This window comes from Macrobrachium nipponense, chromosome 4 (assembly GCF_015104395.2).
Source record: "Macrobrachium nipponense isolate FS-2020 chromosome 4, ASM1510439v2, whole genome shotgun sequence".
Lineage (NCBI taxonomy): Eukaryota > Metazoa > Arthropoda > Malacostraca > Decapoda > Palaemonidae > Macrobrachium > Macrobrachium nipponense.
In genome coordinates this window covers 126,825,447-126,839,344 of record NC_061100.1, presented here as the reverse complement: position 1 = coordinate 126,839,344, position 13,898 = coordinate 126,825,447, and the positions used below count along the sequence as shown (strand labels likewise).

The 13,898-nt window shown below is 39.2% G+C and overlaps 1 protein-coding gene and 1 long non-coding RNA gene across 2 annotated transcripts in view; one reads left to right on the top strand and one right to left on the bottom strand.

Annotated features, from left to right (window-relative positions):
* Window positions 1-13,898, bottom strand: part of LOC135211146 (uncharacterized) — a 152,399-nt gene that overhangs the window by 21,280 nt on the left and 117,221 nt on the right. Inside the window, exon 4 of the long non-coding RNA XR_010313627.1 lies at window positions 7,872-8,014. This is a non-coding gene — a long non-coding RNA (uncharacterized LOC135211146). The remainder of the gene's footprint in view (window positions 1-7,871; window positions 8,015-13,898) is intronic.
* The window catches only part of LOC135211144 (sodium-coupled monocarboxylate transporter 2-like), a 121,838-nt gene that overhangs the window by 15,563 nt on the left and 92,377 nt on the right, over window positions 1-13,898 (top strand). The window lies entirely within an intron of this gene.

Here is a 13,898-nt window from a genome sequence, read left to right as displayed (position 1 = left end):
GACCCTTTTGAACTTTATGAGGTAATTAAACTGCTAAACAGAGACGCTGCGCTCAGGGTTTCATAAGACTACATTTCTGTAGCTCTACAGGAAGGGAGTTCCAGAATTAACTGCAGTATTGTGCATAATGCGATGCCACGACACTGAAAGCGTCTACTGTAACACGGGAATCGTTAAATGACCCTCACTAAGGAAGTGTCACCGGGACACAAAATGTTATCGAGTCAGCTCATTTCCATTTGACACCAAAACGCAAATGTAACTTTGAGACTGCAACACTACTGTCTCCGTTTTCTTTCGGAATTATTCTTAATGTTTGGAATGCTCCCTCCAAGGCGATAGAACATTTTCTCGTTCGTTCATTCACCATTTCCGAAAGGTTTTTTTTCACACGTGAATTATTTTTCCTTCACTTTTCCTCTTACTTATGCACAGAAGACAGACGGGGACATGGAATCCAAATCTAGCCAAACCACAATAAGGGAAGAAACAACATATTGGTGGTCTCGCTTATCTCCTTGGATACTGACAGGATCCTGTTCAACAGAAAAAAATAAGTAAAAAATGCGGCGAAGTTTATTCGGCCCAATCGAGTTTTCTGTCCAGTGTATAAATGCTGTACGAAACTCTCAGCCATCACCCAGGAAAATCTCACCCGGCCGGTTTTGCCTGTGTTGTTGCCGCGTCAGACGCACGATCATGGCTAACTTTAACTTAAAATGAAATATAAACTACTGAGGTTACGAGCAGAGGGCTGCAATTTGGTATGTTTGATGAGTGGAGGGTGGATGATCAACATACCAATTTGCACCCCTCTAACTTCAGTAGTTTTTAAGATGTGAGGGCGGACAGAAAAGTGAGGACGGACAGACAAAGTCATCTCAATAGTTTTGTTTCACAGAAAACGCATAAGGCTGGAGACAACGAAGAGAGATGAGACCTCAAGAGGTGCAACACGGTAAAAAGTATTAAGGAAGCGGGGTGAGAACTTTCCATACGAATCGGCCAAAGAATCTTTAACTGCCAAGTGGACGGTCAAGGGAGTGAAATGAAATTCCATACATTTTCGATTTCAGTTTGTGGGAGAGCTGGTTGCGAGGAACTCGGGGCGGGAAACCAAGTATCAGAGGAATGACCATAAGTACAAACAAAACAAGGATATGGAAAACAGCTTTTGAAACTGGTAAAAAGTCTGGTAATATCATCACAGTCGTCCAACGAGAGGGAATGTTTTAACAGATGAATAATGGACTGGAGACAACTTCGTTGGCCGAGGAGTTTTGGAGAAATTATGAAAATATTTATAACAACCAATCTCAACAATGAAGAGACGAGAGAGAGAGAAAAAGAGTAAGAAACTTGTCCGTGAAGATTGCTTACTTTCTACTCTAGCTGATACCCCTAGCAATACCTTCATATCAACGTGCAATCGAGGGAAAAGCGTGTAGAAATATGCCAGTTTTAAAAAACAAGATGTTACGTGAAAGAAATAGAATAATGCAGCAAAAAGGCACGTATACATCGAGGTACGTACACTAGACACACACAAACACACACACGTACAAAAAATAAGCTGCATACTTCCTGCCAGTAAGATATGACAAATCATTAAACTCCAGTAGTGTGTATTTGTCGGATATCTTGGGAAGGAAGCACAGTCGACTTCCACGTTCCCACGCGCCTCCCAACACGCGAGCAGGCTGCTAACAATCACACACAGGTAACGATGACTCCAGTTCTCGGAAATCATCAGGTGCTTTCATCTATCATACGCTCGGGATGAGAAGAGAGAAGCTAGGGGATAATCGGATAATAAGAGAAGGCGTCTAGAATTCAGGAAGGAGACAAGGAAGAAGTAGAAGCATCCAGGAAAATCCTTGCGGGCAAAAGCAAGAATATTCGATGCATTTTTTCAAGTTCTGAGAACGAAATCTCCCACAATTCGCAGATCGTTTACAAAACTGCGTCTTCGGAACAGGTGTTAAGTGATTAAAATTCACTGAGAGCCTTTGTTACTCGGGTCTGGACGCCAAGGGAATCGATGATCTGACTCTCCAAAGCGACGTTTCTGATGATGCAGGAGATAATATTCAAAGTAGAGGAAGTGCCATCGCAAGGGACGTCGAGATGCCACCAATAAGATTATCCAGGGTGATTGGGGCGCTATTCATTTTAATGTGAATGGATGCAGGAAATAAAAATGCGTGTCTCCCAAGGTTAATGGCATTTTTGAATATCGAAATTGAGTTCCGCACATTCTATAAGGTTAAAATATTAGAAATAAGTAGGAAGTATTTGGATAAAGGTTACGCTATAACTTATGCATGTTTGTAACCTGGACTTCGTATTAGTGTGTGTGTGTGTGTGTGTGTGTGTTTTTGTGGAGAGGAGAGAAGAGAGAAGAGAGAGAGAGAGAGAGAGAGAGAGAGAGAGAGAGAGAGAAACCAGTGTTATGAAATCTGTAGGGTATATCAGAGGTATCTGACACCCTACGAACAGAACACCTCTACTCCAAGAAAGTTATATTTTCTGTCAGGTTTGTCTGCCTTCTTCTTCTTCTGCTTATTAGTATTATTATTATCATTATTCAGGATATTGCACGATTTCATACAAAAAACAGTCTGAAAGTCTTTGAGCCTGTTGCAGAAGCGAAGCCTCCACAGTACAGAATGCTCAGATCATATATCAAGCGAATGGTGTAAGTGAAACTCAATGAGTATGATGACTCTACGAACTGTTAAACAAATAAAAAAAAAAATCGTTTTCAGAAACCAACCCTTAGGCTAGTGTTGTTGCATGGATCTAGTTGTCAGTGTGTTTAGTTGTTTATTTATAATTTTTTAGTAAATTTTTCATAAAAGCCACATACTTAAAAAAGGAAACAATTGAACTTAGAATAAGAGGGCACTTTATATATATATATATATATATATATATATATATATATATATATATATAATATATATATATATTTATATATTTACTTATGTTATGTATGCATATATACATATGTATATTTATATGAATATATATATGTATATATATGTGTTTGTGTGTCATTATATTTATTTTCTGTTGACTTGTTTTATTTGTTTTCATCTGCCTGTTAGTACACTTCACTTTGTCGTGATTTTTTTCTCTCACTTATTTTGCGCACGAGGATACCATGTTCTGTGGATGTCTGCGTAGGAAGTTAGTCTTTACTTGACCTGTATTTCATAATAACGATGATCATAAAATGAACAAGAGCTAGACTCAAGGCAGAGTCGTCGGATGCCTAGAAATCTCGCCTCATCTTCTATCTAAATTGGGAGGGCGGCCATGAACGTTTAATCTCTAGTGCAGATGACGTCAATTTTACTTCTGAGTTGGAGAGTCTGGTCGCAAGAAGTCCCGCAGGATAAGGTCGTCAGTCCTCGAAATCAATGGAATCCTTGATCGTTCATGGTAGCACAAGATGTTGCAACCAGTGTGACGTCATTCCTCCTCGGGAGTGAATCAGAGCGGGAAAATTCGAGCGCGGTTTCGACCCTAATTGCACCGGGAAATGAAATGCAATCTACCTTATGATTTTATGAGACGCAGCATACGACTTCGGATTCCTTGATTAGGAAGATTATGAGCCGACAGACTTCTCCCAAAAATGGGATGTGGTTTCCTCTTGCTGCTGCGTCAGGGTGCTCAGCTGGTTGACTTAAGTATTCGATTGCTTATTGCTAAAAGCGCAATGCTCAGCAACCATACGATATGACCGTAGCTGTGTATTTATTGGGAACCGACCTTATATGGGGGAAAGCTGTATACTAGTGGATTTCGACAACAATATTGATAACAGAGAAGACGATGATAATGAACAACAACGGCGTTTATTCAAGTACTGCTACTATTTCTATTATGGCTCCACCTGTTGCTATTTCTATTGTAATTATTATTTTCATCATCATCATAATACTAATCCTTAGCTATCATCGATTCTAGCGAAGCCAGTTTTACGGTCGAAAACAGCATTACTGAAATAAAGGCTCATGATGTTATAATAGTGATATTCGAAGTCATATTCATGAAAGCGGCAGAAGTAGCGGGAGAAACGGTAACGCGAGTGAAAAGGGAGGAGAGTGAAGCATAAAGAGAGAGGAATTTAATCCTCGTGGAGAATGGCGATTTTTTGACGATGGACGAAATGTTAACCTTCCAAGATAAAAGTGAAACCGGCATTATCCTCTCTTTATTTCTTCGGGAATAGCAACGTGAGCTACTACGGGAACAGAACGTAAAAGAACAGTGTGAGAGAAAGAACATGGAGATAAAGAACTAAAAATAAAATAGCAAGAAAGAAGGAAAGAAAACAACACCAAATCGCAGAACAACATTGAAAATATGTGAAGGAGTACAATAAGCAGTCAAGTTTGATTATGCTGCAGTTGGTAACGATATACCAACGCCTAAATGTAACTAAGCGAAAGGAATATTCACGATGGTCTTTTCCGGCAGTGGGGACAACTGTTGCTTTTAACTGACTATAAAAACAATGACAAACATTAACGCTTACCGGCGCATTACTGAGATATTTGACTAATCTCTTTCGTATTCCGTCAATTCAACTTCTGTAAAATGATCTTTTCCTTCTTCTCCCCGTAACAAAAATTTATTGGACGAAAACAGCCCTCTTTCCATTATACTCAACCTTTCACTGTCGGTTCTTCTGTAGGGAAACAGCAGTCTTTATACCTTTTCTACTTCATGGGCAATTCTAAGGCAAAAGTACCTATATTGTTTCCTGGAATCCTGGATTGATTGATTTGTAGATTTTAGGCACACATCGTGACACATGCCAAGCACTGGGGCAACTAAGGCCATTCAGCACTGAAACGGAAATTGACGGTGGAAATGTTTGAAAGGTGTAACAGGAGGAAAACCTCAAAGCAGTTGCACTATGAATCAGTTGTTAGGAGACGGTGGACAGTAAGGTGGAAGGAAGAGAATATGAACGGATGTACAGTGAAAAGAATGAAAGCAGTCGCAGTTAGGGGCCGAAGGGACGCTTCAAAGAAACGTTAAGTAATGCTTACATTGCACCGCATGAGGTGCACTGACGGCACTAACCCCCTACGGAGAGATCTGGAATCCTAGACGAGCTCGGCCTTCTTTTCCTAGATGCCAACGTAGGTTTCCATTTTTGGAAACTTCTGTCGATTTATAAATTCCGTACAAGGCTGCCAAAAGTTTTTCCTCCCCTCTCATTGGAAGCCCCTGCGGCTGATTTTCATTCATGGCCATCTTGGGGAACGTTTACACTCGTAGGGACCCGTTCGCATAAATGAATTCCAATCTCTATGAATCTTCGTGTCTTCTTCTACTTCCCCCACCATCTTTGCTCTCCAATATTCGCGGCCATGCATCTCTTCTCAGTATGACTCATCTGTAACGCCATCCTTGGCAATAATCCCCTCACGGTATTCATAATCATGGGAAGCAGTACAATTATACAGCTGTAGCGATGATGTTCTTGGAAAATGTCATCCTCGAGCGATGGCGACTACGCAACACTGCATATTTTTGGCGTTTTTTTTTTTTTCTAAGCTTGTAGCTGCTCGTGTGTGCGTGTCATTTTGTAATGTTTGCTTAGCTAGATAATTCTGCTCGCAGCGTTTTTAATTTCCCTGAAAGAAAAGCCAGTATTGAATTTAGAGTTATTCCAATAGGAAATGCTTTCTCATTTCATCATTATCTTCTTCATTTCCTAAGAATTCTCATCCTTAACCTTACGCTTCCCCTGCTTTCCCGAAGGCGAACAGCGTCTCCCAATTGCTTGCTGTGTAGACTCCAAGTGTTTTACTTTAATCTTCTGTAAACACGGCAGTGTTTACCTTCGTCAAGAAACGAAAGCAATCGTTGTAGGAAACGAGGGAGCCTTCTTCTGTTAATTAGTTTTATATTGAATTCAGGCTACGTAAACATTTAGGTTTCAATAACCAGCTTCGCTGTAATTACTGCGTCAGCTGTTGGCGTTTCTCGGGTACTCTCTCTCAAGTGCCTCCTTATACCTCCGGTGGTTGGTTTGGAGAGAGAGAGAGAGAGAGAGAGAGAGAGAGAGAGAGAGAGAGAGATGCAACTTACGGACAAACAGACACAGATATTAAGCTTCCGGATGAACACGGAAACTCAGTCACAATAATCAACTGTCATTCATCCCAGATTTAGAAGTGGTTGTCTTTTACCAAAACAAAGGACAATTAACGGCGACTTGAACAACCTTGATATCGAGATTACGAAGAAAATCGAATTTAAAGTAAAAATCTTGCACTGATCCAGTCTCTGAATCAGATTGGCGTCATTATTCCCGAGACTTAGTATATGACTTAAGGGTAGGTACCCAGTGACAATGAAAAAACAATATTGTCTCTGATACCCCTGCCTCTGGGGCCCTAGTTGTCATTCCAGTTCTGGAGAGAACTGGTTGGTTGACAGCGCGTAATGTGAGCAACACTGCGTTTTGAAGCATCGTCGTACGTAAAATTTTTCTGCTTTTATAATATGTCCTATCGGCTGCTATAGTAGATTCACAACAATCTTGCATCTGATGTATAGGCCAGGCCTTTGCGACGCTCCTGATTGGTTGTTGATAAGCCAGTCACAGGGCTGGAAACTCAGTCTCTCTCGAGAGAGTTCACATACGCATGCAGGATGTACGTTCCACCTCTCTTTAGATACGTCTTTCAAAAGTATCCCTCAGTAGAGGTGGAACATACATCCTGCATATGTGAACACTCGATAGACTGAGTTTCCAGCCCTGTGATTGGCTTATCAACAGCCAATCAGGAGCGTCGTAAGGGACTGGCCTAGACATTGGGTGCACGGTTGATGTGAATCTACTATAGTTGATTAGTTTGGCGACAAAATGATGCTTAAAAGATGCCAGGAAGCGGCTCGTATGATAACATCCTGAATGTTAACACGGACTAATCACACACGATCCTATTCTCCTTTCATAATATACTGCTAAAATGATATTAGTGAAGATGAACATAGAGTTACCGGAGAAAAACAAAATACGAACTTCTTACTTCAGACGCCGAAGACTCGTCGTCTTTTCTCAGAATTCGATAACAGACAAGACATTAGTTTTATCATTCTAATCGGAAAAACTTTTATGTGAAAGTATAAATCGCTATCACTGTTGTGTACGTCGCTATTATAATTTGCTTTTGGTAAATCAATACTATTTATCGAGGAACAATGTGATGCACTAAGTGTTACTTTCATGTATACAAATATTTCTAGAAATACGAAGGTACACATTGTTTAAAATGTTGTTAAGTTTAGTTCCAATTCAATTCAAATTTAAAACTGCGCTACGCATTTATCCTCAAGTAGTAAACAGGAAAAAAATAAAATAAAATAAAAGAGTAAAAAATGCGCCGAAGTTTCTTTGGCGCAATCAAGTTTTCTTTAAAGCGTATAATGTTGTATGATCCGCGGCCCATGAACCTTTCAGCCACGGCCCAGTGGTGGCCTGTCCTATAGCGTTGCCAGACGCATCATCATGGCTAACTTTAACCTTAAATAACAAAAAACAAAAAACTACCCAGGCTAGAGGGTTGATATTTGCAATGCTTGATGATTGAAAGGTGCTCAACATCACAATTTGCAGCCCTCTAGCCTCGGTAGTTTCTAAGATCTGAGGGCGGACGGAAAAAGTCCGGACGGACAAACAGAGCCATCTCAATCGTGTTCTTTGACAGAAAAGTAAAAACTACATTATTTTCCATCATGAGGGTGACCTTGAAACGCGCAACCTACTTTTCAACAATTATGGGCGCGTTGATACAAAAACTCGGGACCATGGCGTGGCACCGACGGGCGGCACTGACCTCAATAGGGAACGAGACGAGAAGTGGCGGTGGCGGCCGTCACGAAAACTATCATAAAAGTCACTGCTAATGTCTGCGCTGTTTGGTCAGTGTCTCGCACTTCGTTGAGTGAGACTGATGGGCTGATTTATATCATGAACTGCCTGCAACGCAAAGAGATTAATGATACTGTGTGTGTATATATTATATATATAATATAATTTTCTATATAACATATATCTATATCACACACACACACACACACACGCACACACACACACACACATATATATATATATGTATTTACATACTCACAAATATTAAACAACAAATATCGATTAACAATCAGTTCAATAAATCGGGAATAATTAACTGAGATATAGTGAATTGGATATAAAACGTTTTTTGTGGTTTAGTTTTTATGAATATGAAAAAATATCGAGTGTATAAGTGGAATATATAAAAGCATGTATGTATATTATATTATATATATATATATATATATATGATATATATATATATATATATATAATATATATATATATATATATATATATATATATATATATATATATATATATATATATATATACTTTTAGGGCACAATTTTTCACGGATACAACATTCAGTGAATGAATATAATTACAATCACTTTAGCACTTGGTATATACGTATATCACTTGGAAAGCTGAAAACTCCATCATACAAAACAACATTCAGACAAGCCACGAATGCTTAGTACACACCCACCCACAATCATAAAATCAGATGTAAAAAAAAAAAAAACTGAATATAAGAAATCCAGTAGAATGTGTCTCTTTCAGCTAGGTAACCAGGCGAGGTAAATCTAGTGGTTTATTATTATTATTATTATCATTATTATTGTTATAAAAAAATATTAGTAGCAGCACGAGTCTTGAAATGAAGAAAAAATCCACAGTTATAAGTACATATATTTAAATACATTTATCTTTAAATATATGCACTACATATACATAACTGTGGATTTTTCTCCATCATTATTATTACAATTATGCTTGCGTCGTTTATATAACTTGCTTGTGTTTTCTGCAAGCGCGTGAACTGATTTTCATTAGTGGCCGAAAAACATTTAATAGTCAGGTTGCATGTGGGGCCAATCCCCAACAATTATCGTCTTTTGCCCAGACTTGTGGGTATTATCTTTCGTATCATCATATGTTATTCCTTCTGGCTCACGCAGTCGCTGATTGTGGGGCTTCTCTCCCTCTCTCTTTGTCTCTGTGTTTCTCCTACATGCACGCAATTACACTGCACAGATACATCGGCTTATTGTACATATGCATATGCAAAATATTAAACACTCATACACACACACACAATATATATATGTATATATATATATATATATATATATATATATATATATATATATATGTGTGTGTGTGTGTGTGTGTGTGTGTGTGAGTGTGTGTGTGTGTGTGTGTGTGTGTGTGGGCACGCGCGCGTGCCTGTATGTGTTTGAAATAAACTTGTGGTGAGCGCCCTAGTGGCGTGATCGGTATGGTCTTGGCCTGCCACCTCGGTGGCCGCGAGTTCGATTCTCGGGCATCCCACTGAGGGGTTAAGAGATGTGTATTTCTGGTGGTAGATGTTTACTCTCGACGTGGTTCGGAAGTCACATAAAGACGTTGGTCCCGCGCTGAATAACCGCTGATTCCATGCAACGTTAAAACACCTTAGAAACAAACAAACAGATATATGCCTGTGCACATATTTTGTTTTTTTCTCTCACTCTGTTTGGATAGATGTCTGTTTCTTGATTAAACAGTGTATACATAGATTACATGAATTTATACTTATAAATAAGCGGTACAGGGGATATAAATATATATATATATATATATATATATATATATATATATATATATATATATATAATATATATATATATATTGCTTAAAAAATCACAGTAGATGCACGTGACTTCATTAAATAAGCGAATACCACAGGAAAATGATAGTCAGAAATCCAAGCGCTTTCGTCTTTACTAAAACATTGTCAAGGAGCGAATGAACTACAATTGGAGAGAAAGGTCTCAGGTACACAACAAGATCAAGAATACCAGATGGTTCATTGTCGAAAGGGTAAAAATTAAAAGAGATAATCCAGGATTATCGGATATCACACGGTCACAAACCTAAACAGATTTGACCCTAACCGAAATTACAAAGTAATTTTGTTGCTTATATATATATATATATATATATATATATATATATATATATATATAGATATTATATATATATATATATCATATATAGTATTTATTTCACCCCTGTACCGCTATTTCATAGGCATAAATTCATATAATTTTATGTACACAGCGTTAACTAATGAAAAATATCTCTATACCAACACAATAGAGGTAAAGAAAACAACTTTTGCACTTGAACTGGGACTGCTTGTGTCCATAAATTTTACGACTGGACAGCAAGCTGTATACATTAATGTCGAGCAGACCAGTTTAAGCAGTTTGGAGAACATTTGTGTGTGTGTGTGTGTGTGTAGCAGTCAGTCCACTGTACATAAATGCACAAGTTTTAAGGAGATAAACGAGAACAGCTTGATGATAAAGTCACGCGTGCGTCAGATGTAACATTTGCATCTCTAGACCTAGTTCTTACGTCATTTTGCGTCGGCTGCTTTTCCTTCTTTCTTTATCTGGTTGTGCATTCTCTCTCTCTCTCTCTCTCTCTCTCTCTCTCTCTCTCTCTCTCTCTCTCTCTCTCTCAATTTGTTTTCCTTGTTACCCCATTCCCTCTGAATGATACTTTAACAGCTACAGGGGGCAATTTAATTATCTTGTTAAATGAATTTACAAAAAACGACCATACATGGAAAATAAATCGTAAATAAATAGTAAATAAATCGAAAATATATCGTAACAAACCATACGAAATGAAAGCAAGAAGAATGAGTGAATATACAGACTGCAGATGGGAAATGCAAAGAAGAGCAGTGGGTCAGCGATGCACAAAAACTACGACGAATTTTACTCTGTGTTTTGTCGTCCTTCTCGCTTGCAACTTCAAAAGTTGTACGAAAGTTGTAGCGTTGCATCTCCTTATCTCTATCGTGATCTTCGTGTTTTATAATGGCACAAATTGAATAACGCAGAAGTGAAAATACTCTCACCATCAATTGTATTAGGGACTCAGTGGCTTCCTTCAAGTAACTGACGAAGTCTTGCCGAGAATTTTCTGTTTATTTTAGTAGTATGTGGTTGGCCTCTCAGCTGGTATTGCTAATCCACGAGGAATCTGGAGAGATAAATTGCCAACGGAAAAAATTATAACACTAATACGGAGAGAGAGAGAGAGAGAGAGAGAGAGAGAGAGAGAGAGAGAGAGAGAGAGAGAGGGCTATGTCTCGGGAGTGACTTATGCTAAATCTTCCTTCGTGTAGAGGGGATCAGCCTATGATTTCACTGACGACTGAGGACGTTTCAGAAACCTGGGAATGGAAGAACCGAATCTTGACTAGCCAACGGACTTCGCACCCTGTGCCCAACATTTCTCTCTGGGGTTAGCCACAAGTAGCCAAAATCGGTGGCAAAGTTGGAATCGTTTTAAAAAGCCTTGACAGACACGCATGACTTGGAATTTGCCCCGTCATGAAAACAAAACGTTACTTGGTTTGATTAGCCACTAGCGCGATTGGTGGTAAGGGTATTTTCACTTCTACGTTATTAAATTTGCGCGATTATAAAACACAAAGTCATGAAGTTTACGATGGAGATGAGGAGATGCGATGCTTCAACTTCCGCACAACTTTTAAGGTTGCAAGCGATAAGGACGACAGACACAACAATTAATTCATCGTAGTCTTGGTGCATCAGTGACTCAATGTTCTCCTTTGAGTTGCCACTGTGTGTGTCTGTATGTTCACTCATTCTTGCTTTTTCAGTTTGATTTGTGAAGCTTTATTTTCCATGTATGGTCGTTTTTTTATAAATATATTCACTGGTGTCGAGATGCCAGAAGATGACAGAAAACGTGCTCGTGTGAGTCTAGTTCTGGAGGCTGTAATAAGAGTACATGGCTGGCGGATGGGGAGCGGGCAACCATGTAGGGATAGGGGAGAGGGGGGGGGGGGTGGGGGGGGGGGGGGGGTGTGGCGGGAATGGAGTTAGGCATCGGGGGGTTGTTGGAGGGAGTGATTCCCGACCAATTGTCAGGTACGCCGGCAGTGACTTCTTAGCCTCTGTGATTAAGGAATCCTTTCTGGAAATGATAAGCCACTAGGACGTCCCCATTCTTGTATTTCGAGGAAGGGATGTCACTGAGAGGCCACTTGATATCTTGGGTAACATTTCTTGTTCTTGCTCTGGGTGTTGTTGTTGTTTTCTTGTTCTTCCAGCGAGATGGAGGGCGGCCGCCAAGTTCTTCGAGTCTTCTGCTAAAATTATATGTGTTGCCGTCTATCTCTGGGAGTCGGTGATTTCGCGCTTCTTCTGTGGTGCCTTTGTTGGAGTGTTGGACTTGGTGCTTTGTAGCCTTCGATAAGTTATTCGGTTTGGTGTTTTGACCTCAGCTTTTATCAAGTAAACTCATAGACACAGTCTTCAACGTATCCTTCAAATGCGGTACTTCATTTACTCTTTTCATAACATATCAGAGACCCGAAATAGGGGTTAAAATTTTTATAAATGCAAATAATATCGATCTGTAGAATAAGTCTACAGTTCCAACTAGAATGGTTTCAATCAGTGCAGACGATAAGCAAGGGAAAAGTCTATATATATATATAGAGAAGAGAGAGAGAGAGAGAGAGAGAGAGAGAGAGAGAGAGAGAGAGAGAGAGAGAGAGAGAGAGAGAGCTTTATGACATGCTTTTGTGGCAATGACAAAAGTGCGAATTAAAGCTTTTTTTTTTCTCTTTTTCTCTTTCTCTCTCTCTCTTTATCAGCAGATCTGAATTCGATGAAAGTACGCAAACGACTTCAGTGTTATTCTAAAAATGCACGAGACATTTTACATAGTCATTCATCACGACCGTGGCCAATATTTTTAGGACCTGGCATAAGTAGAGCATGTCGAAAACGCAACCCTATCCTGCCAGTCAGTCGCGCCCTCAGATGTCGCAATAATTTTTAATTGATCAATCAATCTCAATTCAGCCTTTTCAGGATTTCGGGTACATGCAGACTTCTGAGATCTGATGTATCCTGGACCCCGTTCAGTTGGCTGCCCTGTAATCAACCGATTGGACCCCGTTCAGTTGGCTGCCCTGTAATCAACTGATGAACAGTCCAAAAGCCATTAATCTCGTATTTTTCCTGTATATACCAGATCAACTATATGGAAAAAAGTGTGCAATGAAAAATGGTGATGAAAATCTCTGGGATGTGACTGTGCATAACAATATTAGGAAATGACCGGGAAATTATAAGAAATGAGACGAAAGAGATTATATATATATATATATATATATATATATATATATATATATATATATACACATATATATATATTATTATTATATTATTATAATATATACATATATAATATATATATATATATATATATAGGGAGAGAAGAAAGAGAGAGACGAGAGAGAGAGAGAGAGAGAGAGAGAGAATTTTTCCCAAAGGCCAGAGCTGGGACCTACGAGGTCATTCATTGCTGAAAGGGGAATTGACAGGAAGGCGGCTTGAAAGGTGTAACAGGAGGAAAACTTCGCAGTTGCGCTGTGAGACAAGTGTTAGAGATCGGGGGAGAAGTCAAATGAAAGAAAGAAAATATGAACGGAGGTACAGTAAAAGGAATGAAATGAGTTGCAGCTAAGGGGCAAAGAGCCACCTCAAAGAACCTTAACTAATGCCTACAGTGCAAACATGAGATGCACTATGGCCCTACCCCCCTACGGAGGTTACCGTATTGGAAACTGTGATGCCAAGACAAGTTCAAGATCGTATATATGAATAGATTAATAGAGGAAATGTTGGATCTTTCCTAGACAGTGACCCCAAGAGCTTAAAACCTAGTATGTATCCAAACTTTGTGG